Source organism: Myotis daubentonii, chromosome 2 (genome assembly GCF_963259705.1).
Source record: "Myotis daubentonii chromosome 2, mMyoDau2.1, whole genome shotgun sequence".
NCBI lineage: Eukaryota > Metazoa > Chordata > Mammalia > Chiroptera > Vespertilionidae > Myotis > Myotis daubentonii.
Window position 1 is genome coordinate 105020152 of NC_081841.1, and position 15958 is coordinate 105036109.

At 42.0% G+C, this 15958-nt stretch overlaps 1 long non-coding RNA gene across 3 annotated transcripts in view; it reads right to left on the minus strand.

Annotated features, from left to right (window-relative positions):
- The window catches only part of LOC132228151 (uncharacterized), a 120108-nt gene continuing 104150 nt past the window's right edge, over nucleotides 1-15958 (minus strand). For 2 of the 3 annotated variants that reach the window (XR_009451296.1, XR_009451297.1), the window contains one exon: nucleotides 1-2025. This is a non-coding gene — a long non-coding RNA (uncharacterized LOC132228151). Of the gene's footprint in view, nucleotides 2026-3210; nucleotides 3467-15958 lie in introns of those variants that run through there. The other variant, XR_009451298.1, reaches the window with a different exon arrangement.

A 15958-nucleotide genomic window follows, 5' to 3' on the forward strand; every position in this document is an offset into this window, starting at 1 on the left:
TACCACACTATTGTCTGTGACCATGGGTTATGCATATATGCATATAAATTCTTTGGTTAATCTCTTCCAGCCCCCACCCCTTTCCCTCTGAGATTTGCCAACTGACACTTTAAATGACACCCATGACATCAAAATTTGACTATTATTTAAAGACAGCACACTATCAATATTTTTCAGAAGCAGTGTGGATTTGCACTGGCCCAAGCATATACTTTTAACAATTGTCTATAATAGCTTACTCCTGCTAGGGTAAGTTTATAGTCACAGAACACAGGTAATGGACCCACACAGCTTTCTATTTCAGCAGGATGTCATGGTGAATAGAAAACTATATTTAAATAGAGCTGGGTTCAAATCCTAGCTCTGCTACTTACTAGCAGTTAGGCAAGTTTTTAAAAACTCCTTTGTGCTTCAGTTCTCCCAACTATTAAGTGGAGGTGATCACAGGGTTGTTGTAAAGATTAAACTTTTTTTTCAAAGATTTAAAATTATTATGCAGATCCCTTTCAAATCCATGACTTAGAAAACCTCAAATGCAGTTAACATTGAGTTTTTCCTCATACTTAATTTTACATGAGGGCAGTGATTGCAAAACTAATTAAGCTTTTTATTTTTTTTAAATTCTAGCCTCAAACAGCACTAATCTTCAACCAATCTAATGATGGTGCCTTCATTTATTTCCAAGTTTAACAGAGGCCGTGTCAGAAAGAAGAATATAAAAACCTCCACTTATAGGCACATTTCTCACATTTGTTTTTCCATGATATAGACAGGAAGGGACATAAAAAGGAAAGAAACTTTTAAATAAACCCAACAACTTCTAGCTCTAGTCCTACAGCCTTGATGGTCACTTATTTATATTAGATCCTTTCCTTCTTCAAAATGAATCATTAGCTACAAATTTGGCATATATTTTACTTTAGAGTTAGTGGATGTTTTATCCCAATTTACAGGATTGTCTAATTCAAAAAGCTCAAACACTTCCATGCCCAATTTAGGCAAATGAATCATAGATCTTCATTAATAAAGTTTATGTCTTTCCTGTAGCCTGCCTTGATCCTATCTGGGGCAGGTGAAGTGCCTCTCTTTTGTGATCCCATAATATTCTGTATATTAATTACTGTGTTCACAATTGTGATTATCCAGTTATGTGTCTGCCTATCCTATTGTATACTGTACCACTTGTAGGCAGGGACCCTATCTTATCTAGCAGGGTGGCTGGCCTATAGCAGGCACTAAATAAAATATGTTGAATAAGTCAATTAATAGCTGAAAGAGTACTTACTGAAAATTATTGTTTTAATCTTCCTCTTCTATCTTTGAAGATAAACAATTGGGTCTCGCCCTGGCAAGTTTGGCTCAGTGGATAGAGCGTCGGCCTGTGGACTGAAGGGCCCCTGATTCGATTCCAATCAAGGGCACATGCCTGGGTTGCAGGCTCCATCCCCAGCAGGGGGCGTGCAGGAGGCAGCCAGTCAATGATTCTCTCTCATCATTGAGGTTTCTATCTCGCTCTCCCTCTTCCTTCCTCTCTGAAATCATAAAAATATATTTAAAACAAACAAGCAAACAAAAAAACAATTGGGTCTCCAAATCAGAAGTTAGGAAAATAGAATAATAAATAATAAGTAAATGTTAGGACACTAAGATTGATAGATGCTAATTACACCTCATTCTTATAACTTAAAAAGAGGAAGACAGACTGGAGGGCTGAGGGGTCAAATATAGACAAACACTAACATTTTTAGAATTTACCAGTTCCCAACTAGGCCAAGGTTATTCCTTGTTTGATACAGTGAACTATAGCATGCCAAATATGAATTTATCACAAAAACTGCCAGAATGTCTGCCCAAAGGTTGCTTCCAAAAGGCCTTTGAAATTAAACTCTAACGTAAAAAAATACAAAACACAGACAGGGGGCTGTAAGTCTTTGGCTGAAGGATATTGATTCCTCCCATTACAATAAATCCTGAAGTCCAGCTATGTGAATTCTCTAGTTTCTCCTTCTCAAAAAGGGCCGGTATCTGAAAAAAAAGGAAACAGTAAACCAAAATGTTTGATGAGAGAACCATACTTACTTGTAAAACCTTCCTTCCTTCCTTCTTCCCTACCTCCCTCCCTTTTTTTTCCTTCCTTCCTTCCTTCCTTCCTTCCTTCCTTCCTTCCTTCCTTCCTTCCTTCCTTCCTTCCTTCCTTCCTTCCTCCCTCCCTCCCTCCCTCCCTCCCTCCCTCCCTCCCTCCTTTCTTTCTTTTTTCTCTTTCTCTCTTTCTGTGCTGAAAATAAAGGAGGGAGGAATTCAGGAAAAGAAAAGAGCACAGGTGTGTGAACTCTGGACTACAAGGTAGCACACTGAGTTCTTTCCACCACCCACTATGCACAAACCTCTGTTTGCTATTAAGATCTGTGCTCAGTTTTCCCAACTCTTAGGGCTATGATAATTTATCTAACTTGCAAGAATGTTACAGAACCAAATGGACAGGCACCAGAGGTGGAGGGCAGAGAGGCAGTGTTCTACTTGTCATTGTGTAGAGAAGGCGAACCTGTCCTGAGCTGCTTAAGTACTTCTGACTGAGTCTGAGTTTTCTGTCCGAATGTGGTTAGCAGGTGGGGAAATGAGGGCCTTCAGCTGTGGGCAACATTGCTGATGGAGGCAGAGAAAATAGTACAGAAACTATTTTATACCAATAATTTCTCTAGAATTGGAACATTTCACTAGTGAATAAGGAAGAAATATCATACCTTTTCTTAATAAGATGTCTGTTCTTTAGTTAGTCAAAGAATGATACACACAGCCCTCACCGGTTTGGCTCAGTGGATAGAGCGTTGGCCTGCGGACTCAAGGGTCCCAGGTTTGATTCCGGTCAAGGGCATGTACCTTGGTTGCAGGCACATCCCCAGTAGGGGGTGTGCAGGAGGCAGCTGATCGATGTTTCTCTCTCATCGATATTTATAACTCTCTATCCCTCTCCCTTCCTCTCTGTAAAAAATCAACAAAATATATTTTTAAAAAAAGAAAAAAAAAGAAAGATGTAGATTTGAATTTAAAAAAAGAATGATACACACAAAGAAGGGAAAACTCATACGATTTTATAAAATGACTAGAGGCCTGGTGTATGAAATTCGTGCACGGGTAGGGTCCCTAGGCCTGGCCGGCGATCAGGGCCGATCTGTGGGGCAACCAGCAGGGCAGTCAGGGGGCCCCCACTGGCACATGCTTTGGCTGGCCTGGCGCTGCCACTCACTGGCCCCACCCCTCGCCACCAGTTGCCTCCCTCTGAGGGACGACTGGTGGGGTGATGGGGGGGGGGGCCCTCTTGCACCGGCCTTAGCTGGCCTGGGGCCTGCGGGCTGGGGGCAGCTCCTGCATTGAGTGTCTGCCCCCCAGTGGTCAATGCACATCATAGCGACCGGTCGTTCTGCCATTTGGTCGATTTGCATATTAGGCTTTTATTATATAGGATTATCTAAATTCAGAAAAGATCACTATTTTAGGTCTGTATCACAAGAATCACATAATATACCAAATTCAGTTGCCCTATCAAATGTACCATAAGCCTTAAAAATAAATGTCTTAATACACTTATGAGATTGGCTATAATCATAAAGATAGATAATGCCAAGTGTAGGTGAGGATGTGGAGAAATTGGAACCATCAGACACTGCTGGTGGAAATGTAAAATGGTGCAGCCACTTTGGAAAACAGTCTGACAGTTACTCCAAAGGTTAAACATAAGAGTTCCATATGAATTACCCAGGGAATCCATTGCTATATATGTACCCAAAAGAAACAAAAACATGTCCACACAAAAACATGTATGTAAATGTTCATAGCAGCACTATTTGTAATAGTCAAAAAGTGGAAACAACCCAAATGCCTATGTTACAAGGTGGTTTGACCTTCAAAACACTGTGCTAAGTGAAAGAAGGCAGCCATAAAAGACCACATATTATATGGCCCCATTTATACAAAATGTACAGAATAGGAACATTTATAAAGTAGAAAGTTTATTAGTAGTAGCCAGGAGTTGGAGGTTGTGGGGGGGGGGCAGTGACTGCTAATGGGCATGGGGTTTCTTTGAGGAGGACGAATGGTTACACAACCCTGTGAATCTACCGAATATCACTGAATTGTATGTATGTGAATTATATCTCAGAAAAGCTGTTTTTAAAGAAAGGAATAAATGTTTTATGAGTGGTTTTAATTAACCAAACTAACAGGAAGGGATGACAGAACATAATATGCCAATTATGCCCAATACTTTCCCGTGACCCATGGTGTTTAACACCGTCTGAAAATGATGGCCTTCCTTCTCATTAGGTGGACATTTCATCTACTATTGGAGTTATATATTTTGTGCTTAAAATGTATTAAAAGAGCACTTTCAAGGATACCTTGGGAGGTTTTTCTTGAGAGCCTGGATTGGCTGTAGTAAGTCAGCTGAGCCATGAAGAGTTAGGTCAGACAGTACTAACTGGCAGGCCTCTGGCTTTATCTGACACACAGACAGTTCATGTGACGAACACTGTTTTTAAAAGTTGGATTTTTCCAGCCCTAGACAGTTTGGCTCAGGGGATAGAGCATCGGCCTGTGGACCAAAGGGTCCTGGGTTCAATTCCAGTCAAGGGCAGTTCATACCTTGGTTGCAGGCTCCTCCTGGCCCAGGCCCTGGTCAGGGCTCATGCAGGAAGCAACCAATCGATGTGTTTCTCTCACATCGATGTTTCTCTCTGTCTTTCCCTCTCTCTTCCCCTCTCCCTAAAAATCAACAGAAAAATATCCTTAGGTGAGGGTTAACAACAACAAAAAACATTGATTTTTTCACATTAAAAAAATCCAGATATTTGGCTTTTTTGGAAAAATCAGAAATCTAAAAGCTTGGATCCACGTTTTGGCAGGGTGGCAATCTTCCTTACAGGGGGTAAGTGTTCTGTAGTTTGCTACAGTCCCTATCATTCCCTAATCATTCTACCTGACTGACCCACTGATGTCACCTGCCTGGAACCTGTAGTTGGGACCTTAGTATTGTGTGACTATGACCTGTGATTCTGAATTTTTCATCATCAGAGATTCCTTTCATAGGAAACATGTATTATCATCACACAGAACACAGAGTGGGAAACTGAACTAGAGGGGACCCTTGAGTGTGAAATAGAACCATTTTGGTGACATCATAGGTAGCGTGTACTCCTGATGAGGAACAGAGAATCTGTCTGTGCTGCACAGGATGTCTTATGGCCCAGAGAAAAGACTAGAAAATAAGCTTTATTTATCATGTGTCTCTTATGTGCTGAGCACTATTTATTTATTAGATTATATATATATATATATTATTTCATTTAATTCTCACAGTGATCCTACTGGCCAGGATACTATCTCTCTTTTACAAATAATGCTAAGGAGGCTCAGAGACATCAGTGAGGTTTCCAAGGTCACACAGCTAGTATAAAAGAGCAACAGTATTGATCCAGTTCTGACTCTGAAGGTAAAGTTTTCTGCACTAAGCCACATGACCTCCCAGTTATTAGCCTTGCTAATAAAATGAACACTGATCACATTTTCCCCCTAAGCATACCTCATATTTTCATGGGAGTCCTGACACAAGTTTATAGCCTCGCTTTCAAGGTTTTAGAATAGGATCCATACATGTTGTGGACATAAATTTGGAAAAAGTTTCATGAAACAATACCTACCATTATTGTGATGGGATTCTGATTCTTTTCCCCTTAAAATCATAAATTCACTTCCAAACCCACCAATGGGCCCTGCCATTAGCAAAAACTGCACTGGAGCTACAGTAAATAAGCCCCGTTTACCATCAGGGGTGACATCCACCCTAACTGACAAGTGCTGGGGCTGCAGGCTGATTGGACAGGACTGAAGAGAAGAGCAGGTCGGAGGTGCCCAGCATCCAGAGCTCCCCAGCACACCCAACAAGGCTGGTGCCAAGGCTGTGGAACTGCCCAGAGAAAGGCTCTGAAGAAAGGAGAGTGCCACGCTCTGCCAGGGAGACCTCAGATAAAACCTAGCATTCCAGGCCAGAGATCCAAGAAATGCAAAGAAGATGCCTGCAAATCCTGAGGCCTAGGAGAGAAATCCTAGCCGACCTGATAAATACCTTTCTCACTCTGCTGAGGCTCTTCCCAACTCAGATTTGCCAGTGGGGAGGTGGATCCATTGAGAAGTCGGCCTCATATCCCAAGGGTCCAGGCCTTTTTGTTTAAAACAACAACAACAACAAAACACTGAGCACCCCAAATGGCTTGTGGAGCTAAACAGAAGGGGACTGCCATCTGTACTTGTTGTTCAGAATAAAAAATAAAAAATAAATCAACAACAACAAAAACATGTAGGCTTTTCCTGAACGGTTGCTGTTGATCCTTGTTCTAGGTTTCTTTTTGACTTTCAAAGACAGAAATAGGGGAGTAGGAAGGTGATAGCAGGATTTAGTATAGTAACATAAGCACTACCAGCAAATCAATCCTTACATTCGGGAATGAACTCTGCCTTAGAAACAGTCATGGGATTTGACCAGTGATTTTGCTTCTAGGAAATATTTAGAAAATAATAATCAGAAATAAGTAAAAAACACAAAGATTTGAATATTAATTGCAGCATTATTTATATAATGTGGAAACAACCTAGATGTCCAATGAAAGGGGCTTGGTTAAATAAATTTTGGTCCATCCTTATACTTGGTTACTATTATGCGACTATCAAATTGTTATGAATAATAAATTTAATGCCCATGTAATATTCATAATATCTTATTGTGACAAAAACAATTTCAGAAGGATACACTGGTTAAAAAAAGTGTATAGGTGAGTCCAAAAAATATTAAAAATATTAGAAGAATATATTTAAAAATATTAATAGTAGCCCGGCCGGCATACTCAGTGGTTGAGCGTCCACCTATGAACCAGGAGGTCACAGTTTGATTCCCGGTCAGAGTACATGCCGGGTTGTGTGCTCGATCCCCAGTAGCTGGTGTGCAGGAGGCAGCCAATCAATGAATTTCTCTCATCATTGATATTTCTATCTCTCTCCCTCTTCCTTACTCTCTGAAATCAATAAATATATTAAAATATTAATAATATTCATTTATGGTGAAAGGTAATCATTTTCTCCCTATACTCTTCAATATTTCCCCAGTTTTGTACAATCAATTTATATTATTTTTAAAATTAGAATAAAAAAACTCTAAATTTTTTGTTTGTGTAGCTACAGGACTTGACTAAACATCTCTCTTGCACTAAAAAAAAAAACTGAACTTATTGGGGTGACATTGGTTAATGAAATGATATAGGTTTCAGGTGTACAATTCTATATAAAAATTCAAAATTTTAAGAGAAGAAATTAGTTAATAAAAGACTCAAAGATTCAGATCATTTTAAAAAATTCAGACTTCATTACTCTAGAAACTCTTCCCTACAAGGAAATATACAACATCTATAAAGATCATGCATATTTATTCTAGCCCTAAAGTCGCCAAAGCATCTCCAAGGTGACTGCCCTTATAACACAAATCAGAATCAGGTAACTGTCTACTTGAGAACTTGTACCTCTCATCTCTACTGATGTGTCTTCCTTAGTAGCTATTCCTTCTTTCCCCATAATTGGGTCCTGAATCATCATCTGTTTACTTCTGGGCTCTCCTAGGGCCTCAGTGGCCAACTCCCTGTGGAGTTTTAACCTTTGCCTCTATGTAAATGACCCTAAGATTCCCTTTCAGTCTTAGGCTCTATCCTGGACCCCAACACTTACCAGTTTCTCTGGCTCACCGGTTTGCTCTCTAAACCACACCTCTTTCCAATTTCCTTCCTTGCCAACTTCCTACACTGCCTCCAGTTCTAGGGGTCTGATTCCCCTTCTTCTTTTCTCTCACATCGAATTCTATAACATCTATGTCACACTACTTTTGAATCACTTTCTTTTATTTTTTCCCCCCATTTTATTGCCCCCAACTCTATTCTGCCATTTATTATTTGGTGGTTTAGAATGGAGGTTTTGGAACTAGACATCCACGGGTTAAAATCCTGGCCCTGGCACTAGCTAGCAGTGACACCTTGGGCAAAGTGAATTAACCTCTCTGAGCCTTAGCTGATTCTGTAAAATGTATAGCACCCTTTCAAAGGGGGAGCTGTGAGTTTAAAATAGCTCATAACAGAGCTGAGCCTCGTATGTAAATTGCTTCAAATACTGTAAATGATCAACCGATTGCTGGCTGTTTATTTTAGGTTACTTTTTAAAATTGGCATTGATTTTTTCCTAATGAAACAAAGGCCACTGCTTAAAAACTTCCCATTTAATTACAATATTGTCTTCCAAGTTAATGACAGTATCTTTACCAGCCTTCAGGGCCCTCCCTAATAAGGCGAATTTCTCTCTTGCTTGCCCTCCCCGCTGTTTTCCTAATTTCCAATCAAACTGGACCTTGTACTGTCCTACCTTCAAGCCTCTGGTCACACTTTCTTTTGGTTGTAGTGTCCTCACGCCTTCTCTCCCGCCTGTGACCCCTCCCACCCCCGCTGCTAAAATCCAACCTGTCCTTTAAAACCTTCCCAAACTTTATTAATTCTCAACTTGATGAGCTTTCTTTCATTTTTGAATTCTGTTGCTCTTGGTTGTCCTTTCTAATGGCTTTTATGGTGTTACAAATATAACAGCAATATACTAGTATGTATTTTATAACCTATCTAAATATATTACAAATTATGTTGTCTTACTCATCTTTGTTTCTCTAGCTTTCACCCATCATAGGTACTTAATAAATGTTAGGGGAATGTGAAGATCATGTTCAATTTTCTGTACACACCTATCACATTGTTGATATTGTTTTAATACCCTATGTCCAGAATTCCCTTCCCTTCATGGATTAATTACATTCTAGAATGCTGACTTAAGCAGCATGGAGCAAAACATATAGTCATGTTATCACTTTTGTTGGTCAAAATCAGTTGATACTGGCAACTTCATGTGGTTTAATTCTGTTTGGGTTGGCCCCTATCCCGATGTCTTTGGGCAACGTTTTTATGATCAGCTGTTTTAACAAATTTTCTTTTTTTGCTTTTTACTGTGTGAGGTTCAGAAGCTTGTAAACACCTTTGTTTTAACTCATGTATATTATGAAAAATCTTTAACGTCAAAACAATAATGCCAAATTTCTAAATGGCTGTATTTGTGTGGCAACAAAGTTGCTTTTTGAGGTTAACATATATTTTTCCCTACATATTACCAAATATCACAAAAGTTTATAAACTCCCCCCAAATATTATTATCCTTGTGTAGATATTTACTTTGACACCAAAAAACATGTGCTTATTGAATTCAATGAATTCAATCTAAGTTTTAGATTTGGATGAGAGCAGTTTGGATGGGCATGAAAGGACTCCAGATGCAGTGTGGGGGACGTGAACTCCGTGTGAGGCTAGGAGTGCCCAAACGGGGAAGTAAAGCAGGCCAACCTGCAAGGCCCAGGAAGGGCCTACTGCCCTGTCCCACGGTCACTCCCACTCATTGCTGTGGTTCCTAGTACCATCACTTTCCCTCTCTCCCTCCTCCCCCTCCTCTACCCCTTTCTCTCTCAACAATAGTTCCAGCTCCACAAACACAGAGCTTAAAGCACCTCATTCATGGGATTTATACTTGCCAAGTGGCTTTGGGGAACAAGCTTTTCTCAAGCCCAGACATCAAAAGGCACTCATTTAAGCACTTGAGGGAGAAATAGTAACTGAGGAAATTCATTATCTCATCCCAAGCAGAAAAATGGATTTTGTGAGGCTATCTCTATGGTTTCCTGCCTTTTAAAAGACAGTCTCTTGCCCAGCCAGCATGGTTCAATGGTTGAGCTTCAACCTATGAACCAGGAGGTCACAGTCTGATTTCTGGTTAGGGCATATGCAGGCTCCATCCCCAGTGGGGGACATGCAGGAGGCAGTCGATCAATGATGATTCTCTCTCATCATTGATATTTATATCTCTTTCTCCCCCTCTCCCTTCCTCTCTGAAATCAATACACACACACACACACACACACACACACACACACACACACACACATAGAGTCTCTTGACTGTCTTTTTTAACCTTTCCTAAAGAAATGTAAACTTTTTGCAGACAGAAACTGTATCAGAGGGTGGCATATCATCTTCAAAAGCTTTGTGTTTATTAGTGACAATTGGAAGACTCAAAGAACATTTTTATGTGGCTATAAATTCTTCAGTGACTAAAACTGAACTTCGTATCTTTTTCAAAGGGATTTTTGGGTGGAGCAAAAATAATACAAATGAGATTAGAAGAGGAACTACTAGAGCAATAGAAGGAAAGGATGCCAGAAAGGGGGAAGGGGGAGGCTAAAGAAGTGGAAGCCAGTGCCAAAGTGGAGACTCAGAAATGCTCCTTGAGTCTTTCTAACATCTGAGAAAGGTACCTGAGGGAGTTGATGGACCTTAATTGCAAGGGTTAGATGCTATGTACATCCAGAAAGACTTATAAGAAAGAATTTACATGACAATCTCCAAAAGCTGAAAGATTTGGAGAGAACCCAAGGCAGAAAACCTGCATTTTTCTAAAGAGCGATGCCAATCACATCATAGCTTAGAACTACAAGACTCAAGGACAGCTGAGCGGAGCAAAGTCAGTCTCCAAAGGAAGGAAAGCTACTGTCTTACTCATTAGCCAATATTCCAGCTCCGTTAACATGTTCTAAGTCTTAAATGCGCTACTATAGACACATATTAGTGCCACAAGCCTTAGGTTAACATTTCAGTTGTAGGTGAGAAAGAACTGATGTTTAGACACCTGAAGGAGCTCTTTCAGATGAAACTTTCGCTTACTTAGAAAAATCCTAAATTCAATTCAATCCCTTTCCCTTCCTCTCTTCTCTCCCTTTCTGTTCATTGTCTCAGAAATTAAAACACACACACACACACACACACACACACACACACACACACACACACACACAGAACCAGGTATTAGGAAGATGGTAAAAGTAAGAGCAACATGGAGCTTCCATTATCAGAGTGAGAAGGCAGTGTTGTTCAGGCTGTAAGTGTCTGGGGGCCGAGATGGGAGGGCAATCGGAAACTAATATTTACTGGGCATTTGCCATGTGCTAGGCACCATTACTATTCTCAAAGCAAGTCCTTGGAGTGGGTGCTACTTTCCTATTTTACAGAAGAGGAAATTAAGGTTGCCTAGGGCCCTAGGCTAACCCAGTTAGTCCCCCCGGCTCCAAAGCCCTTTTCATGATGCCCTGCATGATGTCTCCTTCTAGTCTTTACTTTGGCACTAAAAAACAATATTGACAGCCCTGCCCAGTTTGGCTCAGTGGATAGAGTGTCGGTTTATGGACTGAAGGGTCCTGGGTTTGATTCAGGTCAAGGGGATGCAGGCTCCAACCATTGTAGGCTGGTTCCCTGCCCTGGTTGGGGCACATGTGGGAGGCAACCAATCGATGTGTCTCTCTCACATCGCAATGTTTCTGTATCTCTGTCTCTTCCCCTCCCTTCCACTCTCCTTAAAAAGCAATTGAAAACCCTACCTGATTTGGCTCAGTGGATAGAGTTTCGGCCTGCAGACTGAAGGGTCCCAGGTTCGATTCCAGTCAAGGGCACATGCCCGGGTTGCAGGCTTGATCCCCAGTAGGGGGCGTGCAGGAGGCAGCCAATCAATGATTCTCATCATTGATATTTCTATCTCTCCTTCTCTGAAATCAATAAAAATGCATTTTTAAAAAATCAATGGAAAAATATCCTTGGGAGAAGATTAACAGCAACAACAAAATTACATCCAGCAATCACAAAAAGCTACCCTCCAAAGGTAGCAAAATGACAGCTATAGCAAACATGGTGCAACCATGCCCTGATCGGTTTGGCTCAGTGGATAGAGCATCGGCCTACGAACTAAAGGGTCCCGGGTTCGATTCCAGTCAAGGGCATGTACCTTGGTTGCAGGCACATCCCCAGTAGGGGGTGTGCAGGAGGCAGCTGATCAGTGTTTCTCTCTCATCAATGTTTCTGACTCTCTATCCCTCTCCCTTCCTCTCTGTAAAAAATCAATAAAAAATATTTTTTAAAAAATGGTGCAACTACTGCCTTCTTCTAAGGTCCATGTGGGAAAGGAGAAAACTGATGTTCTTTACTGAGTATTGAGGAGAAGCCACAATGGAATGGAAGACAGTGAATGTAGCCAAGGGGCAGCACCCCAGCACTTTTTACCTAAAGTCAAGTGGACCAAGTAGGCACAAAAAACTCACTTCACTCTTTTTATATATATACACTAGAGGCCTGGTGCACAAAATTCATGCACGGGGTGGGGGGAGGGGCGGGCGCGGGTCCTCTCAGCCCAGCCTGCTCCCTCTCCAATCCAGGACCACTGGCTTCTAACTGCTCACCTGCCTGCCTGCTTAATCACCCCTAACTGGCCCCCCTGCCAGCCTGATAACCCCTAACTGCCCCTCCTGCCAGCCTGGTCACCCCTAACTGTCCCCCCGCCACCAGCCTAGTTGCTCCTTACTGCCCTCCCTGCTGGCCTGGTCACCCCCACTGCCCCCCGTGCTGGCCTGGTCACCTCCAACTGCCCCCCTGCTGGCCTGATCGCCCCATGCAGCCTGCTGTTCAGTCGATTGGTCATCCCTCACTAATCCTCCTGCCAGCCCGATCACCTCACGCAGCATGCTGTTTGGTTGTTCATCTGGTTGTTTCAGTCGTGACGGCCCCTGGCTTTTTATATATTAGGATTTAAATTGATTTCAGAGAAGAAGAGGGAGAAAGAGATAGAAACATCAATGATGAGAAAGAATCACCATTCAGCTGCCTCCTGCACCCCCCCACTGGCGACCGAACCTGAAACCCAGGCATGTGCCCTGACTGGGAACTGAACTGTGACCTCCTGGTTCATAGGTCAATGCTCAACCACTGAGCCACACTGTCTGAGCCACACTTCATTCTTAGAACAGTCCCTCATCATTCTGAGTCTACCAGGGCTTGGGAACTTGGCATTGCTTTATGATGGCCCTGAGACACAGGACTTCATTTACCTTTGCATTCATCATTACAACTTTTCATGGTGCTCTCAAGCTCAGCTGCTTGGCCTAGAAACCTGAGTTTCATCATTGATTCCTCCCTTTCCCCAACTTCTACAATCAACAAATCATCAAGTTCTGAGGATTCTCCCTCTCTAATTGATATTTCTGATCTAACACTTCCCTCCATTTCAAAGGCCACCACATTAGTTGAAGCCACTATCTCCTGCTTGGTCTACTCCAGTGCTTTCTAACAACCTAATACGCCTGGCCTTAGCTTTAAAAAACTCCAAGTGATTTTTCTAAAGTAAATATAGTATGATCATGATATTCCCCTACTTTAAAAATCCCTCTATGACTTCCCATTGCCTTCAAGAGAATGTTCAAACTCCTTAGCAAAGCATCCTAGCCATTCGTCGTCAGTCCCTGCTTTTCTCCAGCCCCATGCTCCAAGCTCCAAGCTGCCACCATCTTTAACCATCAGGAGGTGCTGAAACGTATATGCTTCCTCAGTCAGGAAAATCCTCCCCCGATCCAACTCCTGCTTGTCTTTCAGTTTGAGCCCAACCATGGGTGGCGCTCCTCTAAATGCTCCCACGGCATTCTGAGCCCACTCCTCTCTTGGCCTGCAACTGCCTGAGTCTGTAGCGTTCTAGGTTTCAAACCCCTCAAGGGCAGGGTGGCTTTAGTCACCATTTTTCGCAACATCTCGCCTAGTGCCTGGCCTATAGGAGTCACTCAATCCATGAGTAAATGCTTAAGTATGATAAATTGGGAAAGTAATGAAGAGATATGAGTCTAATCATGACTTTGAACCAACTACTGTATAACTTGTTACTGAAATTCACAGTAAAACCAAATGCTGAGTCTCCACATTCTTCGAGGAGGATCTTCACCTTGCTCCTCACTCACCATCCCACACCAACTGCTACCCTCTCCCAGCGATCAGGATGAGCATAAAAGTTGTTCTGTCTTTTTTTCCCAACATTTTAAAAAATGACAAGGAAGTGGAAATACACAGTGTAATATTTAATTCTGTAGATGACTCTTGTTCCAGGTGATAAACAGCAAGGAGGATACACAGCCAAAAATTCTCTCAAAGATTTGTAAACATGTAAAAAGTGGGAGACAGGTATTCATGTGGCAAAGATTTGGGAGAAAAGACTTCAAATGAATTCATAAGATGATGGACTCTGAACTCCTACTTAGAACACAGGAAAGGCATCTTGGAGACATGTGGCAGCCCCAAAAGGCAATCCAATGAGCTGCTGCCATCACAAAGCCACCACACTGTGTGGGATGGTGAGGAAGCATACAGAAAACACCCTAACCCTGACTTAAGTACATGCTATTTTCTTCAGCGCTAAGGTCCTGAGGTTAATAAAAGAGAAGGATAACAAAATAAGAGCAATGACTATCTAAATAAAAGTATATGTACTGTAAAGAAAATGAAAGACAGTAGATCTGCAATCAGTAAAGCTCAAGAAAAAGAGGGAGTATAAAGTTAATTCAGTCATATAAAGCACAGATAGGATGAACCTATGAGACCAGAAATTGCAGTGCTCCTTAAAGTGTGACCAAAATAATTTAGGGACAACTGCGGGGAAAATACTATTCTACAACAGTATTTAAAATGCTATTTTCTATTTATTATGAAAGGGGATTTATTGGATTTTAAAAGTTATCCAACTCTTCTCCCCACCCCAAAGCTTTAGATGAAGGAAGTAGGCCCGTAAGTGCCTTGCCCAGGGTCATATACCACCTCTGCCATAAGGTGATATGGCATGACTAAAGCCATGACTCCTAACTCCTAGCCTAACCAATGTTCTTTCCTTTAGATTATTTAATATAAATACACCGTGACAGATGATTGAAGCTCCAAATAGAGAAGTTAGATACAAGGCCAGATGAATAAGGTATTGTTAAGGAAAGCAGAAGGTTGTGTGGAATAACCCTGAAAGTTTGATGCCAACACGGTAGAGAGGAACAATGTTTTCTCACAAAATCATCCTTAGTGCCACAGTCAGAGGCAGGAGACTGTCTGGATAATCTGCTGATCTAAATTGATTTGAGTTTCTCACTTAGAGCACTCAGTTCCTGAACTCGAATGAATGACCCATACGGTCTGGATGGCAGAGTACAGGCTGGTTCACTTTGCTGCACTCCCTTCAAGGTTGGATGTCCAAGCCAATTCTAGGCACCCTTGGAGTATTGAGATCAATGGAATCCTACTAACATTTGCATGGTGGGGAGGGGAGACGGCTGCCAATGGAAGTGGTATGGAGGATGGGAGGGCTATCCATCCCAGAAAGCTCTACTGCTGCTTCTGCTGGGAGTCCGGTAATCAAAATGCTGGGTACCTAGGGAGACTGGGAAAGGGAACTATCTTAAGTATTCTAGTCCTCCCCTTTTGGCTGCAGAAGCAAGAGAAAATAAAGCAGGGGAACCTGTTGAACAAGACCATCAAGACTGCTCTCTTGTTGTTGAGACCTCCCCCTGCTAGCAGCAGCCTGATGGTTCTTCCTTCCTAGCAGAGGAGGGCAAGGACCAAAGACCTGAGCAAACAGGATGCCTATTTGCCAAGATCTCGAGGGAAGTGCTGGGGAATGCTGTGTGAGGGACAAGCTTGAGCGCTGTCCTTCTGGGCTGGGGTGACGTATGTAAATGCCTGAACAACACAATCAGGGGAAGAAAAGGAAGCTGCTCAAACAAGCATTCTGCTGCAGAGGTGTGCGGCACAGGGATCAGATTCCAAAGCTTGGTCCCAGGCGGGGAAAAAAGCCCCATATCACCTTTTCTTCATGCTTGCCTTCTTTCCCCTGGCTCATTTTAATGAAAAGATGGTTCTAATGGAAGAAAAAGGGGTATAAGGAATATGACAGTGAGAAACCTGAGTAATCTGAGCTTGGACCTGAAAGGCAAGATCAACGC